Raw genomic sequence first — 22,982 nt, 5'->3', positions numbered from 1 at the left:
AAAGGGAAATCTAGTCAATGGTTTCAGTCACTAAGATTGATGGCCAATGATGAGATTTAGAAACTCATAAATTATAGATTTACTTACAAAAATGAAGCATATAGAATGATTTTTATAATTATGCTCCATATTTTTTAACATCTGCTCAATCTAAGGTTTCCTTAAAAAGAATATTTTGGAACCTTACTTTTTAATCTTACACTAAATCATTGTAGTTTTAGGTTTAGTTTTATGGTACCCTAGTTGCATACAGGCTTTCATCATTGCTTGAGTAGTGCATCCTTTTGGGGGCAGCTTCTCCAAGATTTGCTTTCCTATCCACACCTTCACCACTGGTCCAGTCCCCAGGGGGTTTTCTTTGAAGGCTACAAAAGTAAAGGAGGGGTGTTTGACTTTTCGGTACCATCTTCTAGTCTTTGGCCCAAATTTTGGAGAGCTTTGCCTTCACTTCATACCTTGGATACCCCTGCGAGACGAGAGGAACGTGCCCCGCTCGATTGAGCATGCACGCGAGAATTAAAAGGTCACGTCGTTCACTCACCTCAAGAGTAGAGTTGTCTCCCTTAGCTATATTGTTAATTGTATTTCTAAGTTTAGGTGGACATGCAAGGTTTATTGGTTTTCCTTGTCTATTGTTCCCACTGCAGCAGCTTTAGCTTTTCTAGGGAGGACAACGATAGCAAACATGATTTTATAACTTATATAAAGAATAATATAGCATGTGAATAATAATGACCAGTCTAATGATGTTTGAGAGGCTTTCCTCTTTTTGGGGGAGGTGGTAAAGAAGTCCCGAGTGACACCAACTTTGGTTGAAACGTGGCGCATGCGTATATAAGGAGACCACAAATTCTATTAGACCGGGAATGTACGCACGATGTGCATGTTACTGGGCGCGAGAGAGACAAGGGCAAAGGTTGTGTTTGAAGCGGAACTAGAATATTAGTCGGATATCAGTCGTGAGACTTCGTGACAAAGTTCGATGGTGCACACCAACCAGTTCATGAGGATCTGCTAGACTTCGGTCTGCAGCCGTCGTCCAGTAAGTCCTCAGTACGAGCACGTTAATCTCTCTGTATGATTTATATACCATACTATTGTATGGTTATATATCTGTATAATTATATCCTAACGCAAGAACAGAAATAATAAAGTCGCACTACAATACATATATTGAATTTAGTCCAAAATCGATATAGTATAGTTCGCATAATTTATACACTTTCTCCACACAAATTATATCGAGAGAACATTTTATTGGTGGCCATAATATTATATTATATTTATATTTATACAATATTGACAGCAGCACTAGTTGTGTGATGGAATCGGAGGCGACCTCTCAGGAAAACGGAGGCACTAGTAGTACTGACTAGTCGTAGGCAAGACTAGTAATTGGGAGGCCTGCTGCTAGCGCATTATAAAAGCAAGCAGCGCTGCGCCCCTCTAATACAGCACAGCCAGCCATATCACAATTAAGCCACCCCCTTGGGCTGAGCTACACACAGCGAGCGCAGTACTGTCCCAAATTATACTAGACTCTGCCTGCTCTGCTCGTCTCGTCTCCTGCGCTAGCTAGCTCGCCGCCGCCATGCCGATCTCCACCACCAATGGCGCCGCATGCAAAGCCAAACTAGCCAAAGCCCAAGCCGATGGCCCTGCCAGCGTGCTCGCCATGGGCAGCGCCACCCCTCCGCACTCTTCAAGCAGCACGAGTACCCGGACTTCTACTTCAACGTCACCAACAGCAACCACATGACCGACCTCAAGCAAAAGTTCCAGCGCATTTGTAAGCCCCCTCATATATACTAATATATATAATTGCAATAATACTGTATAATAATAGGCAGGTGAGACGCAACTCCAAGCTAACGTTGCTCTCCTCTGTACGTACGTACTACTGCAGGTGACAGATCAGGCATCCAGAAGAGGCACATGTACCTGAACGAGGAGATTCTGCGGGCCAACCCGAGCATGTGCGACTTCTGGGGCCAGTCCTTGGATGCGAGGCAAGAGCACATGGTGGAGGAGATACCCAGGCTTGGTGGGGAAGCTGCCCTCAAGGCGTTGGAGGAGTGGGGCCGCCCCAAGTCCTGCATCACCCACCTTGTCTTCTGCTCAACGGGCGGCATGGACTTGCCCGGGGCGGACTGGGCTCTCACCAAGCGTCTGGGTTTGCGCCACAATATCAAGAGGCTGATGCTGTACTCGCAGGGCTGCTTTGGTGGAGGCACGGCCCTCCGCATGGCCACGGAGCTGGCCGAGAACAACAAGGGCGCACGCGTGCTAGTGGTCTGCAGTGAGATCACCGTGGTGACCTTTCGTGGGCCTAATGAGACCCATATCGACAGCCTTGTGGGTCAGGCTTTGTTCAGCGACGGTGCCTTGTGTGGAGCAGATGCGGCGCAACTCTCTGGAAAAGAAGCTCGCCACTTCTGGCGAGGGCTTCGATTGGGGGGTGCTCGTCAGCTTTGGCCCGGGTGTGACTTGCGAGGCTCTTCTCCTTAAGAGCCTCCCCCTTGCGTAAACTACTCGGCTAGAAGTGAAAATATGAGATTCAGGCCAAGGCACCTTCATTCATTCTAGTTTTCCTTAAATAAAGATACAACTAGAAAGGCTATGGCATGTGGGCACTAGTAGAGTTGGTTGGGTCTATTGCAAGATGATGATTAGTAGCGTGTGTGGTTCATCTTCTTGGCATTTCTACGTTCTTTCCAGCCCATGATAACATGTCTTTTTCTTGCCATTTCTACTAAGTCTCTATATGCGTGCCCTCTTATCATATAAGAGACATATTGAATTTCATAATTATAAAATTTCTTGTTTTTAGTATTTACCTCATGGAGATGCTATGAATTTTGTGAAGAAGGATTAATATTATCATGACAAAGAGAGAGAGAAAGAGAGAGAGAGAGAGAGAGAGAGCATGCCGTGTCACGAGCATCAATATAGAATCCATTTTCCTTCGCTAAAGTCGTATTATCTAGGTTGAGATGTCCTAAAATCTTGAGCACACGGCAGTGGCCACTCTCTTGCTTTGAACGCTATTCCTTTGCCATGCTATATCTTATAGAATTTATAATAACACGCCCAATCAATTTACACTCCTCTTTCTCTTATTTCTCTTCTTTCTTCTTTTTCTTTACATTCAGAGAGGAAGAAGAATAGAAGATTTTATGTTTCTTCTACCGCGACTTCTCATCAAGAATAAGATAATAAGACAGAAAAAGAACAAGAAAAGAGAAACTTACCAATGGATAAAGAGATATTGCGAGTCCCTGTTGGACAATAAACACACTTAGAACCTTATTTTTGAGAAAATAAAAATAAAGCCTAACAGAAAAGATAGAAGCCTAAACCCAAAATATAATTTACTTGATGAGATTGTTTCTTATTGTGTAAATAACTTCAAGTATATAATTGAGAGATGAATGGTGTTGCATAAAGGAATAATTGATACATTTTACAAATTGCTAAAGCCATGTTGGAACAAAAATGTATGCTCATTATTGGGCAAAAGCTTGCAATTATGCTCATTATTGGGCAAAAGCTTGCAATTATGCTGTGTTTGACTTATGGATGTGATGTTGAAGATATAGAATGATGGAGATCAAGCTGTATAGATACCAAGAAGAGGGTCACTCATTCAGAGGTTAACTTATGATACCTTTCTATCTCCACATTACGCTTTTATAGTAGCTATATCATAATGGAATGAACTTGAAGCGAGTATCCTTGTAGGCAGATATAGTAGCTTCCTTTAGAAACATTTTTCAATAGGCTTTCAAGGAGAGTGGAGCTTCGACAAGCAGTTGAGATTTAGTACTTAAAGAGGCATAATCTTAAGAGCAAGGTAAGATTTTAATGACAAGTTCCATTCCATTCTTTTCTATCTATGAATGAGTAGTGTTTTACATAGGTTTACTTTACATAGGTATAAAGGGGGACTCAAACATAGGTTTACTTGACTAAAGTGTATATTCTACATTTGAATTTCTTGATTCAAAATCTGTGGGAAAATTTCTCTCTTTATATTGTAATCCTCCATGACATATATATTTGGGAGGTCGATGTGACTATGAAACTCCTACATCTACATGAGTTTTAACAAACTTGTCAAATTTTCAAGACATGTACTCACTACCTTCAGGACTTCTCAAGACTTTGAACTTATAATTACATTAGTTTTCTACAAATTTTTTAAATTCAACAAACTTCTTAGAAGCTTCACTTTTATGTTTAACGAATTAGATCCATAACGTCCTTGTGCAATCATGAATTGAGGTGATATAATAATGAGATCCACCAATGCTTGGCAATTTTTTTTTGTTGGATCCCGTATCTTTTTAAGCTTCAAATTATGAGAAAAAGTGTAGCCTTAATACTTCATTTAATTTCCAACAAACATGGACTGATAATGTTGGACAAGTCCTTGTCTTTGAAGTTAGCTAGTCCTTCTACCTTCATACATTTGTGTCTTATGCCATTGCTCAAAGTTTGGTAGACTATTGTTCTTTACATAAGAGCACACTTTGTGCTATAAAATAACATCCAAAACAAACATTATACCATCTTTGTTAGCTTTGCCCAAAACCTTACAATTATTGTTGTGCTCTTACAGCATGCATTCATATGAATTGAGAATAACCTTCAAATTTCTTTCCTCAATCTCACCAACTTACACAATATTTTTTATTATACTTGGTACACACAATACATCATCCAGATATTTCACAACATTATTTGAAAAATCAACTACTATGTCACCTACAAGAGTAGTAGAATGTGTTGTCATATTTTGTGGACACAAATGCAAGAACCTTAATTTATTTCTTATATGAAAACCATACTTCATGAGAATTTATATGGTAAGAACACTTATCATCAAATGGCTCTTCAGTTATAACACTAACCATATGTTGCATTAGAAAGTATGTGTTTGTCACCGTTGTTTTAAGTTGATGATGTATGACTACCTTTATTAAAATTTTCTTCTCGCACATCTCTTTATCTTGATTAAAATTACCTTCTTTCACATATTTTTATCTTGAAAAATAATATTTTATGACATGACCTGGCTTATAATAGTAGTGATACATTGGCCTTTGATTTCAGAAATTTAAAAAACACCTCTTATATCTTGATATGCATAACATGTACCTCATTCTATTGTTGAAATTTTGAAGCTCCCCTTTTCTATCGCATTCTAAAAATCTACTGTTACTTGTTGAATGTTTGAAGCTCACCTTGCCTCTTGACTTCTAAAAATCTTACTTGTTTTGTGATCCTCGGCAATTTCCAAGAATTTTAATGTTGGGTTTGATATGAAGTTTGATTAGCTCTTCCATATGAGTCAGAGCCGCTTCCTTTATTTCTTTTTCCTCTATAACTTTTAAGAAAATGATTTCATTCTGACCATACTAATTATTATAAGACTTTGATGTACCTCCAAGAATGTGTTCTTCTCGGATCGTCTTTTATAATGAGATCCTTAAAAGTAGGTAACTCTTCTTTCACCATGATAAATGAATAAAACAATTTATATTCACAACAAAAGCTATTCAAGCATGCTTGAAACACAATTCTTTAACATAGTTTGAGATAGAAATATTTTAGCTTTTAACATTATTCACGACTCTACTTTCAATCGCATTCTACGTGAATTGGACACACTCTTATACATGTTTGCAAGAATATCCCATAGTTCTTCAATTAAATCACAATGTTCAATGTGAGGTGTGATTACTTGCCTTACATTTTGCTCATCATTGTTTTGTTCTTGAGATTCAACTTCTTGAGCTCCATGTGCTAGTGGTTGGCTAAATCGTAGGCTTCTTTAACTATTTGCTCATCTTTCCCATAATGAAGAACAAAGGGCACTGGTTCCTCCTCTATACTTGTCAGTGTGCTCCTTTAAAGAAATACATGTATGCTCAAAGTCAATGCCATCCTTGTTAGATAATATAGTGACAATATTATCATACAAAGGATTCTTCACCGTATCAAGAAGGTGTGTAACCAATTGAGTTCGAGGAATAGGATCCCCTGCAGCAAAAAGTTGATTTCATAATACCTTTGAAATGATTCAATGTGACTAGACATGGATGTACATGCCTTGAATTGAAGCTTGCCCAGAAGATTACGGAGATAGAGAATCTCTGTAACAGTTTTCTTCTCAAACATAGTGATAAGATAGTCCCATATAGCATATGCATAACGTGGATAACGGATAAACATCTAGCATAAGTGAATTGTTAAGGGTAGAAAGTATATACCGACGAGCAGCCTTATCACGAGACGAATCCAGTGTGCATGATCAATTTTCCACTGTTCAAAAATAGGACCTTCGGTAATAATAACATCATTCTGAAGTGGATCAATAGGTTAAGGAGGGCATGCAAGAATACCAAGAAAAATATCTGCCAATTCTTCTCCTCCCAAAATTAATAGCATCTTGTATTTCCAACCAAGAAATCATTGGCCTTGGAAAAGAGGAACAGAATGCTACCTAGAAGGAAATCCGTTAACAAGTATGGTGTTTGCCATGTCCGATTGTGAGAACACGTATAAGATAAGATCGCAGAACTTACAGACCATGTACGAGATATGAGAAACGTAGCCAGAAATAGGCATGCACTAGACGACGAGCATAAAGTGATCGTGTAAAGAATAGAACGTGAACCAAAATTAGAACTCTAAAAGTGGAGACCCGTGTCTCATGCACGTAAGCAAACTTAGAGGTCCATAAAAGACGAAAATAATAATAAGAAAAAGCACCGCGTTAAGAAAAAAATCACCGCGTTATAACGTGACTTGCACGGCAAGTTTTATATCTAATTATAGCTTGTACAGCAAGCATCTGTCTAAAGCTTTCACGGAAAGATTTGACGATCAAATCCTACTTACAACTCAGAGACAACTACCTATTTGCTCTCACAAAGAACCTGTTTTACTATTTTAGATACAGTTTTCCTGAATTGTCCTAACTTTTGGCTGAGAACTCTGATTGACAAACCGTTTTGATAGGACTCACCAGCACTGTGCCATCTACGCACCGTTTTAGTTTTAAGGACGTGATTAAGAAACAATTCTAATTATAACAAATGGAGATATAAAATCATGTAGGCAACATATAATCAAAGAACCAATCAAACCTACACAAAATTGTTACCAAAGATCAATCTAGTAAGAAATGAAATCATAATCATAAATTGAACAAGAAAACGTAGATGCTTCCCTTATGATTAGAATCGCTCTGATACCATGTTCAGGGAGAGAGACGAGACAAGAGACACCATATACGCTCCACAAGAATGAATCATATTAGTCACAAGTCACATATATATAGGCAAGACCTAGAGTGAGTTAGGGCTAGCTATATATAGCTCCAACAGGAACTCTTCTATCACCATGATAAATGAATAAAACAATTTATATTCACAACAAAAGCTATTCAAGCATGCTTGAAACATAATTCTTTAACATAATTTGAGATATAAATATTTTAGCTTTTAATATTATTCACGACTCTACTTTCAATTACATTTTATGTGAATTGGAGACACTCTAATACATGTTTGCAAGAATATCCCATAATTCTTCAACTAAATCACAATGTTCAATGCGAGGTGTGATTACTTGCCTTACATTTTGCTCATCACTGTTTTGTTCATGAGATTCAAATTCTTGAGCTCCATGTGCTAGTGGTTGGCTAAATCGTAGGCTTCTTTAACTATTTGCTTACCTTTTCCATAATAAAGAACAAAGGGCACAGGTTCCTTCTCTATACTTGTCACTGTGCTCCTATTTTGAATCTCTTTGCATGATAATGTTTATTGTCTAGTTTCTTTATGGTTCTCCAATAAAACTTTAACATCTTGAAGATCTTTGTAAACAACTTAACATAAAAGAAAAGGCTTCAAAAAATTGACTTTCTTCACACATGCAAGTGTGGGTTTCCAAAAACATACCTCCCTCTCGCAAATCTATATGAGCACACTAATCTTGATCGAAACTTTTGCAAGGAAACTTTAGTTTTACCAACCTTGAGTGAATTGATGATATCATCAATTCACTCAATTATAGACACAAAAATTCATGCATTTCATAAAAAATATTTTACATGTGCATCCCCTTCAAAACGTTTCTGCTGAAAACTTCATCACTTCATGATTTTTCACACTATATATACTACTCATAACATTATCGATTAGACATCTTATCCAGAACATGCACTTATTAATTATCTATAAAGATTTTGTTTGTGAATCATAGCAATGCCCTCTTATACACTGAAGGTGTTTAAGCCTTATTTATCCCAAATATTAAGCATAGGTTAGAATTTATCTTTGTTTCAAACATTCGTTTGGATTTTGTAACATCAAATGAAAGCTTGATCTTGGCAATGGCTATAAAGCAAACACAATGGTTCACACCATTTTGTTAGATGTTTTTAAGTGGGGTTGACTACTCGTTTACATCAACAAGGTTCTTTAAAAGGCATGTTTGGTCTTAGGATCATCTAGTGGTGCACAAATCGTGCAAAGTGCTTCTCTTCCTCAATCACTACAAGTGCTTGAGGGCATACCGACGCTAAAATACCGACGCAAATGTCGAACGTCGGTATGCCCGTCGTAATGTTGGAGGAGACAAGTCGGGCGGGGTATTTTCAAATTTTCGTTTACTGACGCGTATACCGACGTGTATACCGATGCTTATTCCGACGCATATACTGACGCACATTCTGTAGTATATACCGACGCATATTCCGACGTATATTCCGTAGCATATACCGACGCTCGTAAGTTTTTTACAGCCGAGAGCATATTTTTTGATTTTTTCGCAGACAGCACGTTGCAGAGGTCTCTTTCTCTCCCTCTCCTCTTTTTTCCTCTCTCCTCTTTTCTCCTTCTTTCTTCTTTTCTCCTCTTCTCCTTCTCCTAATATGTTCTTGCTTTTACTTTTTAATTTAAGAATTAGGATGTTTAGGGTTTTGTGTTTTTTTGGCTCTCTATGCATGTTGAGAGCTCTCTATGTATGCATAAATCTCCTAATGCATGCATAGAGATTTTAGGATTTTGTATTAGTTCTTATTCTTGTGTTTAATTTACTAATTATTTTGTTTAATATTTTGTTTTGCAGCTCTTTTACCTCACCAATCTTTCACCAATCCTCTCCTTCAGCTTCGCAAAAAAGAGGTAGATCCTCTTTCGATTTTTCTTGTTTATGCTATTTTCTATGAATTATTGCATCCCTGTTTTATGGTTTAGGGTTAGTTTTGGGTTCTTGTAAGCTTATACGTAGGATTAATTTAATATCTATGCATAAAACCTATCATAAGCTTGCAATCTCTATGCATAGCCTTCTTGCAAGCTTTATGCATAAGCTCTATTCATAGAGCTTGCGAGCTTGTGAAATCTCTATGCATAAGCTCTATGCATAGGCTTTATGCATAGAGTTTGCAAGCTTATAAAATCTCTATGCATAGGTTTCTTGCAAGCTTATAAAATCTCTATGCATAGGTTTCTTGAAAGCTTGCATGGACATTGTACATAGAGCTTGCATAGCCTTCTTGTTGAAAGCTCTATGCATAGCCTTCTTGTAAAAGCTCAATGCATATGCTCTATGTATAGGCTTTATACATAGAGGTTGTAAGATTATGAAAGCTCTATACATAGGGCTTGTAAGCTTATGCAAGCTCTATACATAGAGTTTATGCATAGAGCTATATGAATCTAGTCGAATGCATGAATTAAGATCTATGCATAAAGCTTAATACATAATGTTTTATGTATAAATCTTATGGATGAGCTTTATGCATAAGGCTTCACATGCGTTATGTTTTTTTGCATAAACCTTTTTTTGATGTAGAGTGCCTTGCATGGATGGAAAGCATAAGCTTTTTGAATGTTTATACTCTCTTATACATATAACATGTAAGTCTTATGCTCTGTTTTTCTATGCATAAGGTATTCTCTTTATTCATAGAGTTTATATATGTTATCACGGTAAGATCTCTTATCCATGTAAAACAAGATCATGTTTATTACACCATTGGGTGATGGGATTAAGGGTTAGCATAGTGCATAAGGCTTATAGCATAGAGCTTATGCATAAGTCTTGCATAGAGCTTATGCATAAGACTTATGCATAGAGCGTATGCATATGGCTTATGCATAGAGCGTATGCATAAGACTTATACATAGAGCTTATGCATAAGACTTATGCATATGGCTTATGCATAGAGCGTATACATAAGACTTACGCATAGAGCTTATGCATATGGCTTATGCATAGAGCGTATGCATAAGGCTTATGCATAGAGCTTATGCATAAGGCTTATGCAATTGGCTTATGCATAGAGCTTATGCATAAGGCTTGCAGCCTTATTATGCAAGCTTATACTTATGGCTTATAAGCCTTACTATGCATACGATCTATTTACAAAATCTATGCATTTAGATTTTTGTATAAGGCCTTTATAAATAGCTATTTATGAATAGAGATAGCTTCTCTCTCCATCCTTGTTCAAATTCGAGTTAATTTTGTATGGAGAGGAGATAAGCTAATGTATAAGTTATTTTTAAGATCTCCCTCAACGACTGGGGAAAAGAAGCCTGTTTGACGCTTTTTTAAATATTTTTAAAGTCTCCCTCAACGGCTGGGGAAAAGAAGCCCGTTTGACGCTTTAAATGTTATTTTTTAAAATCTCCCTCACGGTTGGGGAAAAGAAGCCCTGTTTTATGGTTTACATAGTGCTTTGTGTAATGCATAATGATTTGTGTTTAATGAGCTGCATATACATGTTATCCTGCTAGATGGAGCCTCTCAATATTGAAGAGAGAATAGTGTGTCCATGCATGCGATGTAAGTACCAAATCTTTCGAAAACGAAGGATTTGTAACCAGCATGTTCATGACGCTGGCATATTTCCAATGGAGCGCTTGCAAAATTTACGGTTTCAATCGTACAACCAAGCAAGTGTGCAGCCGCATCTTGATAACATTGCGCCTGTGAATTCTCGTCCCCAACAAAGGATGAGGATATCGCAGGGAGGGAGTGACAGATGGAGCTCAATTAACAGCACCCGAGGGAATGGAAGAAGGTCAGGAAATGGAAGAAGGTCCAATGGAAGAAATGTTGGATGCCTTCATCGAGCAACAAGAAGCTCTCTTCGAGGAGCATGAACATGAAGATCATCAACCACGACATTCTCAACGGTCAAATTATGAACCAGAGGAAGAGGCCATGCGTAAACTTGCACGCCTTCCATTATATAATGGTGCCAACATATCTGTATTGCGTGCATCTCTTACGATGCTAAATTTGCAGTCAATTTTTGGATGGTCTAATACAAGTGTCACTGAACTATTCAAGTAAGGACTTTTTTTGGAGATTACACCTACTGTTGAAATGATAAATTTGCAGTCAATTTTTGGATGGTCTAATACAAGTGTCACTGAACTATTCAAGTAAGGACTTTTTTTGGAGATTACACCTACTGTTGAAATGATAAATTATCAACTTGTATTTGAGAAAATCTTAATAGTAACGATCAGATATTGCCATACTTGCAGGCTTTTGAAAGACCAGATATTGCCCCCTGGCAAACGAGATGCCTCCATCTCGTGCAGATGCGAAGAAGTTATTGAAATCCATAGGCATGGATTACAATAATATTCATGCTTATCGCAATGATTGTTGCCTCTTCCGCCATGAATATGAGCATTTGCAAGAATGTCCCCATTGTGGCTCTAACAGATATAGAGAAGATGTTCAGGGGGAAGCTATCCCGGTAAAGGTTCTCAGGCACTTTCCAATCATCCCAAGAATAAAAAGCATGTTCAGGTGCAAATCTATAGCAAGCTTGATGACATGGCATGCCACAACTCGATCCACAGATGAAGTGATGTGTGTGCCTGCTGACTCACCCGCATGGAGACACATTGAAGAGAAATGGCCGGCTTTTAAGGAAGAACCTCGAAACCTCCATCTTGGCCTAGCAATGGATGGTGTAAACCCTTTTGGTTTAAGGAGCTCTTCATGAAGCACATGGCCTGTTTGCCTTGTGAATTATAATCTTCCGCCATGGTTAGCAATAAAGAAAGGTCATTTGTTGCTCTCATTAATAGTTCCAGGAAAGTACAAGGTGAAGAACATGGATGTATATTTGGCACCACTTATTGATGAGTTACGCACCTTGTGGAACGGAATTGAAGTGAAGGACATGTCAAAGGAGCAGAGTGGCCAAAGACTTACAACTGTGCAAGGTATTCTCATGTGGACAATGCATGATTGGCCTGGCTATGGAGAATGCTCAGGTTTGTCTATATCGGGTTACAATGCATGTCCTGTATGTGGTCCTCGACTTGATTCAAGATACTCAAAAGCATTACGAAAGAATGTCTACCAAGGACATGTTAGGTATCTTCCAGAAAATCATGAACCATTATAAACGATGCATATTTTCAAGAATGTAGCTGACATTCTGTGGAAGACCATGACAGGAAAAAAGGAGACTAAAGGCCAAAGGGATGACTTGGAAGAGATTGGTTGCATGCAAGAGTTGTGGGCTCGCACTAGACCCAATGGAAAGGTGCTACTTCTAAGAGCCCCATGGGTTTTTAGCAAGATGGAGGAACAACAAGTCAAGAGGACAATTTTAGAGTTTCGGACTCCTACAGGTTGTATGCATTGCTTGAAAAGTGCATTTACAAAGGATGATGATCTTAGTGGCCTCAAGAGTCACAAGTTTCTACAATTTGTGCTACCCATAGCAATAAAAGATTGCCTCACTGAAGACATTAGAGCTACTATCTATAAGATTGGCACATTGGTGCGCTGGATTTCTTCAAAAGAGATAAAGAGAGACACTTTGGAGACAGCGCGTTTAAACTCCATAGAGGCAGTCTGCATGGTAGAGAAGTTTTTCCCTACAAGTTTATTAACAATCTAGATGCATCTGCTAGTTCATGTTGTAGATGAGGTTGCAGTTGCTGGAACAGTCCATTCAAGATGGATGTTCTTTTTGGAGAGGTTTATGAAGACATTAAAGGGATTTGTTCGCCAAATGGCTCGCCCCCACAGGGTAGTATGTGAGAAGGAAGGCTGATACAAGAGTCCCTTGTTTACATCACTGAATATTTAAGTTCCTCAGATCCAGAGATACCTCGACTATGGTCTCAAGAGTCTAACAGGCGAGTCATTGGTGAGGAACCTCAAGGCCAAGGCATTAAGAGAAAGATGGATAACAATTTGAGAGAAAAAATCAACAAATTTTGCATCTTGAACTCTCATGTAATGGAGAAGTGGATTGAGACATATGAAGCTCTCAAGCGACAGCGAGTACAAGATCGTTTAAGTTTCAGAAGGAATCACACTACAAGAAATCTCCCATATCCAGAAGGTATGCAAGCTCTTCCGGACTTTCCCACAGGTAGATGGCTAGAAGCTATAATTTTAGAAGCCAAACGTGCTGGTTTAACTATAACAGAGGAGGAGGAGGAGCTTACAAAAGGATGCGATTGGCATGTAAGTGTTTAAGTTCTACATGTCTCTCTTTTTTTTCTCTACATGTCTCAGTGTTTGATTCTCCATCAACAATCTTTTTGTGCTATTTGTAGTATCACAAATATGGGACGTTTTGGTCACATGGACGTCATTTTCGAGTAGAACGAATAGACCAAAGAAGAGCAACCTTTGATTGTGGTGTCACAGCACAGTTTGTTCAAGAAAGTCGTGCAAGTGCAAGTGATGATAACACAATTACTGGAATGCTTGATTACTTTGGAACCATTCAAGATATATTAAAGGTTGGCTTCAGAAGTTTTGAGTTGTTTATCTTTGATGTGAAGTGGTTCAAGGTAATCATGAATGGGCCACATGCAACTGTACGTAGAGACAAGAGTGGCCTCATCCAAGTGGACTCTACAAAGGTATGGACCGATCAGTAAGATACCTTTGTGCGCCCAGAGCATTGTGAGCAGGTTGTCTTTAAAGCGGATCCAAAAGATCCACGCTGGCTGTTTGTGGTTCAAGTCGCCCCCCGCAATAAGCAAATTTTTGAAGAATTTGAGCTACAACAAGGTGATGTGGATGCACAGGGTAATGGAGAGCAGCAAGAACAAGCCGATATCAACAATGAAGAGGAGCAAGCAATTGAAGAGGAGCAACTAGAGCAAGATCCAAATGAAGAGGTGAAAACCAAGGAAGCTGAAAAACATGTTGAGGAAGAAGACATAGATGATGAAGACATCCTTCATCAAGGGACTTTTAATGATGAGGATGCTGAAATGTACATAGACATAGATCTCTTTGGGGCTACTGATCTTAATGAGGATGATAGAATAGATAATGATTTTTAAAATGATGTATCTTAATGATTATGCAAATAGTTATGACATATTTGTAATGGTTTTATGACATTGAAGGTCCTTTCATTGTTTACCATTGTTAATGTTTACCATCATAATCACTACTGTAGGAGCAAGTTGATATAGTTTTACCAATGTTGTTTATCATTGTTAATGTTTGTCATATGGTTCTTTCATTGTTTATCGTGTAATTTTCATTTCGCACAAGTTTGTCATATGGTTTTTTGTCCAACAGGCCATGGGTGACTCACCGCCCTACGACTACAGTCCAGATTTCTCATTTAATCCTACACCGCAGGGCATGAGTCCCCAGCAGTTATATGGTTTTCTTTCGTCCATGACTCCAGAGCAGAGAGCCATGGCTCAGAGTTATTGGGGTTCTGGAGCAGGGACATCTGCCTCACCATCTGGCTTCCCGACGCCAGTTCCCACACCCGTGGGTACGACAGCAGCTCCCACACCTCATACCACACAGCCTTCCACTCCTCTTACAGCTCGATCTACCACCTCTTCACATAGACGGCGCTCACGTAGTAGGTCTTCAGGGGGAGGTTGTTGTGGTGGTAGTGCCACAAATGCTGTGACACCACCACCGCGTGAGCGTCGTCCTTCGCTCTCATCTGTTGATAGTACACCCATAGGGTCACCTTCCACTCCCTGGGGTGCACATGACCATGACAACAGCAAGATTTACACAATTAGGGATGGGGCACCAATAATGGATAGTGCAAGGAAGGCAATGAAGACACGCATTCGACAATTGTGCACTATACAGTTTCACGACTCTGTCATGACTAAATAGGATCAGCAAGATAAGGGGAAGAAAAATTATATAAACACAAAGATAAAGCAAGAGTTCCAGCCATCTGACCCTATGAATGTCGTCTCTAATGAGTGGATACAGTATACAGCTCGCATTTTGATGGGGCATCGTAGGTCAGAGGCGAGGGACGCATTTAGAGAGGGGAAAGAGAAACCTGTTTGGCTAGATGAGAGGGAGTGGGCAGCCATTGCTCAGGAGCTCACCGAGACACCAGAGAGGTTTCAACAACAAAGAGAGGCGGCAAGGGCAAGACTCCAAACAGTAGGGGCTTCTCATCTTGGGAGTGGTGGTAACGAAACCATGCGCCATGAATTCGTAAGTATTTGTAGCAATTTTATTTATGTAAATGTATGTATGTGGGCTTAATGTTGATTTCTAAAAGTTATAATTATTAATCGTTTGTGCAGGAGTTGGCCATGAATCGCCCACCAAGTAGGCGAGAGGCGAAGTACGCTCACAAACATGGCCTTGTGGCCTTGTTTGAGATGCTTGAAGAAGAAGGAGAGACCGTCAATTGGGAGGCATTACCATGATGTAAGATGACCTTCAAACTAATGAAATATGATCAAAACATTCTTGAGTATTAATGTTTAATTTAATTTCTTGTTTGTCGATCAAGAAAATAAAAAAACGAGCACGGTTGTTTTTGTGCTCTATTTTAGACAGAATGGTGCTATCTGTTTGCGGTTGTTGATCCTGTTCATTGCAGGCAGCCAGACAACAGCAAGCAGCACTATTATGCCCAAAAAAAATTTTCTGGTACAGCTTTGGTATATTCCCCGGTACTGGCGTCGGTATATTCATTGGTATATGTCTTGGTATTTGGATCGGTATAAAACTCGGTATACACCCTGGTATATGCACCGGTATAGACGCCGGTTTAGCCGTCGGTATTACCCCCGGTGAGCGTCGGTATAGACAACGATATAGGCGTCGGTATTGTTACCCGACGCTTATACCGACGCTGTGGTTCCGACGCTTATACCGGTGTTTATACCGATGACGGGGCTTTTTTAGACCCCGTTAAATGACGTCGGTATAAGCGCCGGTATTAGGCTAACATGTAGTAGTGAATCTATTGTGCACATTGCTCAATGTTAATGAAACAAGTAATAAGCCTTATAATGCTTTACAAAATCATGTTTAATAACTAGCCTTGAGATCTTAGCTACCAACCCTTATCACAAAAAACATGTGATTATCTTCATAGTAGTAGATTATGCTTTGAGCATAGTGTAGTTTTCACAGGTTTATTTAAAAACTAATAATGAAAATAAAAATTAATGGATAGGAACTTGGGTAAATGAAAGACAAATTGAGTAATGGTTTGAATGCTATTGGACAAGTGAAAGGCTTTTATACGGAATTGATATAACACTAGTGTGGTGGATATGATCAATGAGGAGATTAAAACATAATTATGAAGAGACTAATGACTCGATTAATGAATATACGGAATTGATATAACACTAGTGTGGTGGATATGATCAATGAGGATATTAAAACATAATTATGAAGAGACTAATGACTCGATTAATGAATGTGAACACTTTAATAAGAATCAAGAAAAGAAAAATCTTTCTTTGCTTGATAAAATTACTCGTATGTATTTAGAAAACAAAGGAATAGCATTTATGTTGTTTAAACATTATTAGTTTTAGCTTGATGGAGATGCTATGAATTTTGTGAAAAAGGATATCTCATATTATGGCACAGAGAGAGAGAGAGAGAGAGAGAGAGAGAGCCATGCCACTAGCATCAATATAAAATCCAATTGCCTTCGACAAAGTCATGTTATCTAGGTTGAGAGATCCTAAAACCTTGTACACATGATGGTGGGCACTCTATTGATTTGATTGTGTACACATGATGGTGGGCACTCTATTGATTTGATTGATATTCCTTCTCAGTCTATGTCTTATATTATTTATAATAACATCCCTACTTAATTTACTCTCCACTTCCTCTCCTTTATTCGTTTTTATTTACATATGGAGAGGAAAAAGAATAGAAAGATTTCATGTTTCTTCTACTTCGAGTTCTCATCAAACATAGGGTAATATCAGGAGGAGGGAAGAACAAAAGAAGAATAAGAAAAGAGAAACTTATGTTCTTGAATATCTTTGTGAATGCATCCCTCAACTCAGCATAGTTAGAAAAACGGCCATCATCAAATTGCATGAGCCAATCCATTAGAATATCTTCAAAGGTGGTAGCAAATTGATCTCTCTTGAGATCCTTCAAGAGTTCTATTGGCTTATAGACCTTCCATGCCTGCTCAAATGTATTGATGTGGATGTGAGGGTCATTTGACTTTGCACCCTTAAACATCGGGAAGTGATCATTTGTTCAAGTTTTTAGCTATTTTAAACCACACTTCGACCTTTGTGCTTTGTCAAGTCAACACTTCTGTGAGTTTTTAGTGCCACTCATATCCTATTTCATCTAGTTTTCTCAACATTGTATTGAACTGCTTCTCCTCATAAAAACACTCCTAGTTTTGAGTTGTTAAAGCCATTATCGTGTGTGCAAGTTGATGATGCCATTGAGACTCTCATTCTAATTCTGAAGTATCATTGGAGGTGCTCTTGTACTTGTTCTTCTTCTTCAGAGGTGGTCTTATACTTCTTATGAGGTGGTCTCATACTTCTTCTTCTTCATCTTCTTTTCCTCCTTATCAAAGTCACTATGTGACTAAGCTTGTGTCTTGGTTCTTCTTGCCGTTCGTTCCTTTATCAACAAACCTGATGGTGTTCTTAATAAAATCTTCCAAGATCTTTGTAGGATTATATTGTTCCATTTTCTTAATGTCCTTGTCCCTCAGGCCATTGGTAGTAAATCATCTAAGGTTTTGCACCATTGGCGGGTTTTTCACTTTCTGGGCCTTTTCCTTGATTCGGTGTCATGGAAAGAGGGAATTTTTATAAGCTAAATTGATATAAAAATGTGACAAGTCAATATTAGGTAATTTGGGAAAAATCTCACATTTTTGGAATCAATTACTCCATATAGTTCTGGACATATCTTAAACATACTAACTCCAAATTTGTCGGAGATCATAGATTTAGATTCTAGTCTTTAAGATCTTTCCGATGATATGTCACATGAGGGGGTTTTGACAAACTTTTGGACAAGTTCACCATGCTCCCATTTTTCAAATGGGAATGGGATTTTTCCCAAATTATCTAATATGGTGTTTGACGGTCTTGAATGTAGCCATATCTTCATCGTATAACTTAATCTAAGAAAACATTGAAACTGACTTAATCGTTAGATTTCTACATAGCAATACAATCAAATCAATCCTCTCAAATAGAAAAATAAGCATGCATGCCATATCCAAGATTCTTATCACATAAGTAAAGAATCATGTAATGTCAAACAAACATTCACACAATATAAATCTCTATCAATTAAAGCATCTCATCTCAATCAATCACAATGTATGTTTCTATCTCAAGATTCTATCATCATTACCATGCTTGACAACATGGTTACTCATAATGACCAAAATCCAACCAATCTAGGGCTTTCTCCGATGCCTGTCCACCCAACCTCCACACTGGACATCTCGGCCATTCCTGAGTATGCCTCTTTCTAAAACTCGTCCTCTTTGGGTTCTACCACATGGCTTCCATAGGGCATGAATCTCGTTCTCTGTCTGGCGTTCCCTGTCTAAGGATGGCCAGCATGCATATCAATCGTTCATACACAAGCATATACATCCTTCATTTTAAAAAAAAGCAATCTGAAGTCATACTTACCATCTTACACTATCTCTAGTCTATAATCTTTTAAGGCATGCATATTCAAGTCAATCAAAATTACCTTCAAGTATAAAACAAGCTTTTAATTCAAACACCCCTTAACTTCTCTTGGTCTTTTAAGGCACACAAGAATCTTTATTTTTAACAAAATCTATTATCATGTTCTAACTAGCGAGATAATCTCTAGTCACTATAGCTAAGTCTTAACTATGCTTATGCATTAGTCCATCCGGTTTATGCGTTAGTCCATCCGATCACTATAGATAAGATAGTCAATCTTGATGGCAATTTCTAAGGCAAAGCCTGACAACTTGTCTCTTTCGGAGAGTAATACCTTCCAATTTATTTAGAATTAGAGAAAAGTCAAAACTACAAAGTTTTAGGACTTCTAATTCTCTATAAAATATATCTCAGTGTGATGGTTCACTAAAAATGAGTTCTAAGGTCTCTTTGAGAGCATTCGAAATGGCCAAAGTTGTGTTTTCAGCATAAAACTGTAAAAAATAGCCAAGTGCTCCACTTTGAACTCGAATAACTCAAAAACAAAAGGGATTTGGCTTTCTAGCCTCTCATATGCTCTTGTAGAGTTTTCTGCCATCTAAAACTTTTGTCTTTATGTCAAAATCTGATTCTAAACACACGGAAAGATAAATGCTTCACAAAACAGTTCCTAATAAAGGTTATACCTAAAATTAATTCATAAACTAGTCAAATATTCTATCTTCTAATTCTTTACACACCAAAACTATTTATTCCATGAGTCTCATAGACCAAGATGATCATGTATAATTAATAAAATTAAGAACTACTCATCATTAAGCACGTCCTATATCGACTCGGATTCTCTCGTATACACTTATCGATTTATTTATTTCATATCAAAAGAATTTGAAGAAAAATAATAAAAAGAGAGTTTGTGTACTTCCCTGATATATTTGAAGATGTCTTGATTGAGTGGGAATCCATGTCTACTCTCAAGAAGTTGTGGAAGAGCAGTTTGTAGATTTAGCAAGCCTCTTAGATCTACTGTCAGGGGTGCAACGTGCAAGAGGTATAACTTCATGCACAATTATCAGAAGCTTGTCATGTGGGTACTTAAAATTACTAGAACATGTGTATTCTACAACCTAGTGTGGGCGAAATTGCCAAAATTAGCTGTATGTGAAAGTCAACTCCAAAAATACATCATGTTTTACTTTTTTATCAAATTTCCATTTGCATGTCCATCTACATACCTAAAGGCTTTCTTTACGCTGCACACTAACTAATTGAAAACTCGATCTTGAATTTTCACTTAATTTTAACACTTAGAATTTTTACTACTAAAAAACTACTCAAAATCTACTGGAATTCATTACCGAAATTTGTAGCATCTAATACTTAAGATTATCTTGAATCATAACTTGGTTAAAGTTAGAGGTATGTTACATTTTCCCCGTTATGAAATCGTCCTCCTCGACGATAAAAACATCTTATACGCAATCATTAGACCTTGAGAAATAGTTTTTTCTTATTCAACTATTCTACTTGATATAGTACTTGAGAAGTCATATACCTTTATCTTTCAAGAAAAGTATAATTTTGTCCTAAGATTTTTTCAAGTAGCCTTGGAATGAACGACTTGCTTATCTAAGATCTTACCTTGATATAAAAGCTCTTAACTTGATTCTTCATTTCTTTCCTATCTCTTCTTGGATAAAATCAGCATATTCGGTATTCACTGCATCTATTAGACTCTCAATACTATAGCATTCTTTTCTCTCAGTATTGTGCTCTCTTTCATTCATATCTCCGATAGATCTTATCTTGGATAAACGATTTAAAATATTAAGCTAGTCATGTATACTAAACTCTAGCGTAAGAGCTTACTAGTCTTAATTCTATAAGATTTAACTCCAAATAAGAAACTAGATAAATCTTGATCCATTACACAAAGTAACTTGATTTTGTGAATCAGTCACTATCCATGTCATAAATAAATCTTCTTGGAATCACAACTTAATAAACAATAATAACTTTGATTATCATCGCATTGTCTCAAACTTTAAGGTAATCAAACAATTTACAAACTCATATTTTTACTGTTCTTGTAGCTTTAGACTTAGTCAAATTTCTTCCACAAGAAAGCAATCCTCTATTATTTCTTGAATTAAAAAGCTTAGAAAGCAAAACACTCTCCAGCTTTACGAACAAATGTGGTTACATCATGTTTCTATTGATGGACTTGCAACCTCCACAATAGATATAGATTTCCAAACCTACATTTATTTACTTCACGATGATAATTTACTACTTAACAAGCAAATAGTATACTACATGAAATACTTTTCTTGATCTGGTGCGAAGAAGATATCATTCTAATTTTTACATCACATCTTTGACCTTGCAAGTAATAATCTTTACTATGATCTCCAATCATGCAAACCCGCTTCTCATGACACAATATCTTTGCCTTTCTAGGCACTAATCAATCTATCCCTAATATGGCATCATATCTTCCCAAAGCCAACACATGGAAATGATCTTTTGACTTGGGGTTATCTATGAATAAAAAGCATATTCTTGACATACTTCTTATATGTATGTTGCTTTCTCAAAGCAAGCTCTACCATAAGATACTTTTGGTAAAATTTAGTTATTCTTAACTATTTTACCACGTGGGGTGGTTGAAAACTATAAGTGCTTCCCGAGTCAATCAAAACTTGAAATACATTATTCACAATCTTGATAGGAATATTAATAATTGAAGCTCAATTTTCAGCCTTACCTGCAAGAATAACAGCATTGACATGTGCATATTCTTTAGTATCCTCTACGCCCACAGTTGCAATATCTTCTCCTCTTGCTCCACGAGTGTCATCGGTAGTTGAAAAATTCATGTATATTCTCTTTCATACTCTGCCTTGGTTTCTAATCTCCTGAAGTTAATCACTCACATACCTTTTGTGATGTTCGTTTGTTTTTTGCACTCAAAAGTTCGATGACCCTTTTGTAGAGAACCAAAACATTGGCCTTTACGCCATGCCTTTCCTACCATCTTTGGGGATAAATATATAAAATACTAGGGTTACCATTCTTCTTCTCGCTCATTTGCATTATCTTATTCTCCAAAAAAAATTTCCTTCTCCTTGACTTTGTCTATCATCAAAATTAAGACGATCTTGCATCTCTTTATCTTCTCCACCACTCCTTTTTTTCTTCATTCAAATCCATAGAAGCTCAAGTACGCACAGCTCTCATTCCTTTCTCTAAGCTAAGTCCTGATGCATACAATAACTCTAATAACTCTCTCAAGAGTTACACCCACAAAGAATAATGTGTAAAAGCTCCTCTTCTTGTCCTACGTTAACTACTGAATTTGTTTAATGTGTGGCCATCTTGTGATTGTATATCAAATCGTAAAAAAATTTAAAAAGAAAAGAATCTTCTCATTGTATCACAAAAATAAAGAATAATATGAGTCCCCCAAGACCTGCAACATCCGCAGTGCGGACTGCCCAACCTATGCTCTGATACCAACTATGATGGTCCCAAATCTAGCCATATCTTAATCGTACAACTTAATCTAAGCAAACATTGAAACTCACTTAATCGTGCTATTTTTACATAGTAGTATAATCAAATCAATCCTCTCAAATAGCAAAATAAGCATGCATGCCATATCCAAGATTCTTATCACATACGTAAAGAATTTTTTAAGGCATGCATATTCAAATCAATCAAAATTAACTTCAACTATAAAACTAGCTTTTAATTCAAACAGTCCTTAACTTCTCTTAGTCTTTTAAGTCACATGAGAATCTATGTTTTTAACAAAATCAATTATCATGTTCTAACTAGCAAGATAATCTCTAGTCACTATAGCTAAGTCTTAACGATGCTTATGCATTAGTCCATCCGGTCGATGCCTTAGTCCATCTGATCTATACAGATCTATACAGATAAGATAGTCAATCTTGATGGTAATTTCTAAGGCAAATCCTGACAACTGGTCTCTTTGGGAGAGTAATACCTACCAAT

The 22,982-nt window shown here is 37.5% G+C and overlaps 1 pseudogene; it reads left to right on the top strand.

Moving 5' to 3' along the window:
- Window positions 1–1,591: 1,591 nt before the first annotated feature.
- On the top strand, window positions 1,592–2,508 carry LOC147640203 (chalcone synthase pseudogene; annotated as a pseudogene).
- The last annotated feature ends 20,474 nt before the right edge of the window (window positions 2,509–22,982 follow it).

This window comes from Cibotium barometz, chromosome 3 (genome assembly GCF_041138505.1).
Source record: "Cibotium barometz isolate CiBa-2024 chromosome 3, ASM4113850v1, whole genome shotgun sequence".
Classification (NCBI taxonomy): domain Eukaryota; kingdom Viridiplantae; phylum Streptophyta; class Polypodiopsida; order Cyatheales; family Cibotiaceae; genus Cibotium; species Cibotium barometz.
This window is presented reverse-complemented; position numbering and strand designations above follow the sequence as displayed.